Source organism: Cavia porcellus, unplaced genomic scaffold (assembly GCF_034190915.1).
Source record: "Cavia porcellus strain 051 isolate PalLab524CR breed Dunkin Hartley unplaced genomic scaffold, mCavPor4.1 scaffold_8, whole genome shotgun sequence".
NCBI lineage: Eukaryota > Metazoa > Chordata > Mammalia > Rodentia > Caviidae > Cavia > Cavia porcellus.
This window is the reverse complement of record NW_026947491.1, coordinates 5,241,912-5,247,911: the sequence shown is the minus strand read 5'-3', so window position 1 is coordinate 5,247,911 and position 6,000 is coordinate 5,241,912.

Genomic DNA, 6,000 nt, shown 5'->3' with positions numbered 1-6,000 from the left:
TCTGGGTGGGCGGAATGTCTGAGATTGCATTTTGCTCCTTCATCTTGACATTTTCTACTTCACACATTTTTATTTTGCTTTCTGTGATGATTCTTGTGAATTTTGGTGGTAGGTAGCACTCTAATATCAAGGTCTTGCTAGGAAAGGTGTATCCTTCAGGGCTATCCTCTGTGTGTAGGAGATTCTTGGTTTGTGTGTTTTCTAAGACCCTACCTTCCTAATTAATTGAGAGTAGAATGTTGACTTCTTCTTGGCTCAGGCCTCAGTCTTTCGGTATAGGGCTGTGGTGAGGTTGTTACTCTAGAGTTTCCTAATATTGTTACACAAGGGAGAACAACTGATTACAACAGATCTGATGAACTAGCTGCAGTCATACAATTAGCAATAATGACAGCAGGAAGCACAATTTAGAAACTGACACAATGTGCTAACTATTGACTTTGTACTTCGGACCATAGGAGCAAAGCCTATAGTTATATAACAGAACCAATTACATATTAGGGGTTTGTATGCAAAGCATTTCCCTTGTTAGAGTGGATTTACCATGGCTTTGTCTGGACAAGCTGGTTGCCAAGCCCTGGATGCTGCCCATGCTGGCTGCCTGTCCTGTGGTGGAGGAGAATGCCCTGGGTTCCTCCAGGCCAAAGTTTCCAGGATGGCGGAGGGGCAATGGGTAGGGTTTCTCCACTCCTGTATGGCTCACTGAGGTTCTCAGGTTGGTGAAGAGGCCCTCCTTGTATCATTTTGTAGCTGTTGGGTTGATTTTTCATGGTCCTTTGTTATTTTTAAGAAATCATTCTTTGGCCAGGGGTTTAACTCAGGCATGTGAGTGCCTGCTTGGCAAACACGAGGTCATGAGTTTGATCCCCAGCACCAAAAATAAATAAAAAAATTTAAAAATAAAAAAAAATCATTCTTCGCTGTGCATGCCTACAATCCCAGCAGTCAAGAGGCTGAGGCTAGAGGATTGTTGTGAGTTCAAGACCAGCCTGAGGGGCTGGGGATTTAGTTCAGTGGCATAAGCAACTGCCCAACAAAAGTGAGGTTGGGAGTTCAATCCCTGGTACCACCAAAACAAAAACAAAAACAAAAACAAAAACAAAAAAAAACAAAACAAAACCCTCAAGACCATCCTGGGCTACAAAGTGAGCATAAGCCTAGCCTGAAAAAGACAAAAAAAAAAAAAAAAAGAAATCTTTCTTTTCATGATCGTTAATCCCAATCCTGTCTTCTATATCAGATATTCTATTCTTATGTTGGCTCATTCTGTTGCATATACTTGCAATATAATTTTTTTGTACTGGGAATCGAACTCAGAACCTCGCACTTGCCAGATAGGCACTGCATCACTGAGTTGAAACAAAGTCCTCCACCTTCACTTCTTTTCAAAATTATAATGGTGATGCTATAATAAAAGTTCAAATTCTCTTACTAAGTTTTTGAAAAGTCCTGCTAAAAATTTGCACATTGTTGGGTTGAATTATTGACCAACTTCCAGGAGAGAGTGGAGAACTGATATTTTAACAATCCCGAGTCTTTCCATCCCTGAATTAGACATATATCTCACCACTTATACTCACTTTAATTTCTCTCAACAGTTTTTAGAACTGTTGTTTGACATATTTGTTAAATTTATCCTTATTTCTCAGGGGGACAGAGACAGACAGAGAGACAGACAGACAGACGGCAGACAGACAGAGATTCCTTATGTTCTAGAAGTTGAGCAAAAGAAAATTGGTTAATTAGAGATTACGGCTCCCTAAATCCCAGTGAAGTGAGATTTTACAGTAGTCGGCCCTCACATAAGACCTCTGATTATGTCACTTCCCCTGTCCTGGGGAGGTAATTATGGGATGTGGTCAAAGCCCCGAGGACCATCCACAAAGAGAAACCTCGGGAACAGCCCAGCGGCGCTGTGCTCTTTCTGCGCAGCCATAAAAATGGGGTGATGTGTGATGCAACTGGGGCTAGGCTCGAGCCTCGCGGGGCCAGGCTGGCGTCACGGCCCACTCGCCTTCTGACCACAGTGCTCTCTGGGTGTCAACGTTGGGCGTATGATTCTTTCAAAATGCTTCTTGTTTGTTCACATTTGCAACCCATAACGAATGCACTCATCCTGGGGAGTGGGCGCATGCCTGTGAGTTTGAGACTAGCTTGGGCTACAAAGTAGCTCAAGGCCAGCCTGAACTGCCCAGCAAAACCCTGTTCAAAAAGACAAAAAACAAACCCAAAAATAAAACATAATAACTTGTAAAGGCACCATGTGTGATCTGGGATTCTGAGGGTTGTATTTATGTATTTTGTTTCGTTTTGTTAAAATAGTTCAAATTCCATGTCAGACCTTGACCTATTATTAGCACCTCCTGAAAAAACTTTTGCTTTTAAAACACTGTTTCAAGCTAGCTGTGGTGGCACACACAGTGACAGCTGGGTCCTTATGGATTGGTGTGGTGACAACACACCCCAGGCACAGGTAACCCAGGCATGGGACATTCTGAAGGATGATGCTCACTGACTTCACAGAGTAACCCAGGCAGAAGGTGGCCCCTGGGAAGGGAGCCCCAAGGCTTCTGAGGGGTTGCTCTCTTCCTTCGTGGCGTAGGGAGCTGGCCCAGCCTGTGCCTGTTCCCTGTCCTTACCCCAGGGTCACGGTGGGGACAAAGGCTGCCCCTGCCTGCTCCTGTAGCAAGGACTCTGCTGCTATGTCGTGCCTGTACTGGGCTCCCCACTGCCTGCTTGGCACCTGGGATCCGTATGACACCCACAGGGACAGAAGTGGGTTCACCAGGGAGAAAACCAAGGCAAAGCCCCATGTCCATGCAGAAGAGTGTCAATGACAGCTTTTTTATTGCAAAGTCAGTATGCTCAAGGGGAAACGGGAAATAATGAAAGATTTAGTAGTCCTGCTGTTCATATTATTTCAGGGGGCTGGGATTCTGGGTCCCTGTTACCCTGAGTCTGAGCTTAGCCCTGACCTTGCCTCCCCCAACTGGGTCCTCTTGTGGGTACAGGTGTTAGGGAGTCCATCGGGTGCTGGATCTTTTTCATTTCAGGGTTTTTGTTGCTTTTGCCCTTGTTTGGGCCCCATTGTCTTCAAAGGGTGCAGAGTGATATGAGGTGTGATCGAAAATACAGTGACAGCTGTCACCAAGCGTCACCCATATGAAAGCAAGACTTGTAAAAACACGACACCAGCTCCTCGTCCACCTGATTCACCGGATTTGGTGCCATGTGACTTCTGGCCCTTCCCCAAAGTCACAATGACCAGGAAAGGGAGAGGTTTCGAATCCATTCAGGACATGGAGGTAGTCAGGACAGCGCAGCTAAAGACCCTCAGGAAAGAGCACTGCAGAGCTGCTGCAGGAAGCGGCCAGGACAAAGGGACAAGTATGTGCAAAGCTGGGGAGGATTCCGATGTGATTCACAAGAATGTGTCTTTTACTGTAATTAATTTTTAAAACTTAAACTTACATGGTTATTTTCCATCAAACCCCTTAGACCCCAGCCTCTTACTGGGGAGAGTCCCTTGGCAGGCACAGGAGTCGGTCCTGGGTGCAAAGGTTGTAATGCTGGGTGCCTGGCTCCCAGGCCAGCTCTGTCCCCTCCCTGCTGGACCGTGCTGTGGATGGACCACAGATGTGTGCTCCTGGGAAACCTGGGTGAAATATCCCAATCACTCCAGTGAAGGTAGACTCGTGGGTGATGCTGGCAAAGAGCAGTCCCTGTGCTACCTGAACTCGTATGGCACAGGTCACACAGCCCATCAGTCATCTCTATGTGGGACAGGACAACCCCAGCCTGGCCTCAATGGTATGGCTCCACAAGAGGGGAGAGAACAGGCCGAATTCAGGTACAGCAGACAAGAGCACCTCTGGTGATGGGGGCAACTTATGCAGGGCACCTCATTGTTCAGGCCTGGGAGTTTTATTTGTTTGTTTGTTTGTTTTTGAGACAAAGTCTCTCTATGTAGCCTAGGCTGGCCTCAGACACCCAGCGAATCTCCTGCCTCAGCCTCCCAGTGCTGGGATGACAGGAGTGCGCCGTCACACCAGGCACACAGACACAGTTCTGGATGACTCCAATGCAGACTTGTCACAAGCCTTGCGTGAGTGACTTCATGTCACAGAACCTCCAAATGGTCCCCTGCTCTGAGTTCCAACTGTGGCCACCTTCAAAGGCAGGGACAGACAGTGCTGAACACCAGTGTGAGCCACCACGGATCAAGGGCAGGTGTCCCAAGGAACCTGGGGCAAAGGAAGCTGGTTGGCAGCACGGCGGGTCCTTTCCTTAGAGGGACCTTTGTTGATGTCCACCACTGCTGTCAGCCACCACTCAAGTGGCAGCCAGGGCCTGCAATGTCACTGTGATTTGCCCCCAGGGATCAGGCACGACATGACCTGCAGGCACATACCCAGCTCACATGCAGCCTTACGAACCTTGCTACCTCTCTCTCAGGTTTTTAAAAGGATGGGATGGGATGGGATGTAGAGCTGGGTATGCTGTGTAGGCTGTAATCCCAACTGGCTGGGAGGCTGAGACAAGAGGGTCACAAATTCAAACGCAACCTTGGCAATTAATCGACTGAGCAAGAACTTGTTTCAAAATAAAAAATACAGAAGGGCTGGGGGTGTAGATCAGTGCAAAGGCCCCAGTACTGTACATGAAGAAGGGGCTGGGGAGACCAAACTCTGACAGGAAGACCTCAGGGGACTGCAGGTTGGAATTTAGACCTTCCTGTAGATCTTACTCCAGGCACAATACTGAGGAGTGCCATGTCTTTCAGGGTCACTGAGCCCTGGTCCTGTAAGGCCAAGGTGCCTCTTTCAGTGTGTCTCTGGTCCCCAGCTCAGAGGGGGAGTTGCCTGAGCACTGTCCCTTACCCTAAGGGCAGATCAGGGCACCACTTGGTGGCCTTGCACCTTCATCTCAGGGCTCAAGGTCCATCTCAAGGTTGGGGTGACCAGCACCTGCTCCCCCACTGCCTGTCCAGCTAAGTGAGCTCACCCCACCCTTGCCCAGAGAGGCCACTGGAGAGGGGGTGGGGTGGGGTGGTGGGGGAGAAGTTTTTAACCCTTGAAGGGGCGGTGCGGGTGCTCAGTCAACAGGCGATGGATGGGTGAGTGCGGCAGAAAAGGGTGCCCAACTGGGTGTGGGGGCTCCCACTTGTGATCCCAGCCCTCTGGAAGGCTGGGGCAGGGGGATTGAAAGTTTGGACCTAGTCTGGACAATTTAGTGAGACCTTATCTCAAAACTAAAAAAGAACAATTTTAAAAAGGGCAGGGGACATAGTTCAGTGGGAAGGTCCTGGGTTCAATTCCCAGGATCACAAAAACAAAAGAAAGGTAATATCAAAAATAAAAACACTCCCAGGCCCAGAGCTGTTAGTGCGGCCTTGGGTGGATGAGCAATCACCTGCCCGCACCCTCCCAGCAAGGAGGGTGCCCCCCTTTCCTTCAGGAGGACCTAAGCCTGAGCAAGGACTGCAAGATGGAAGGGGAGCCCGCTGTCATTAAGATGAGAGCCCCAGAAAGCAGTCTGTTTTCATGGGCCACCCTGCGGCTGAGGATGCAGGCTCAGGGAGGAGAATGGGGAGCTGTATGCAAAAAAGGAGCCCCCTTTTCCTGGCCTCCCCCTATCCAGCCTCCCACCTGCTGTAGGAAGAGGACAGATGGAGGCCTAGCGTGGGGACCTGGGGCCACCTGCAACCCCACCAGCCACTCATGGCAGAGCCTCGAAAGGTCTCAGGCCAGTGGAAGGGCCTGTGCATAGGGGAGGGGAGTGAGGGCACCACCCAGCCCAGCCAGTGCGCCCTGTGTCCCTGAGGCCCGGCAGCCTGTGGGCTGGGCTCTGAAGCCCGCGCAGAGCTTGTCAGCCTCCCTGCATTCCCGCCCAGCTGGTTAGAGGCCAGGAGTGAGGCTGCCCCTCAGGCTGGTCCAGCTAGCCCAGCTGGGCATAGATGTGTCCCCACCGCCACCTCCTGAGCAGGACACACAGAGCATC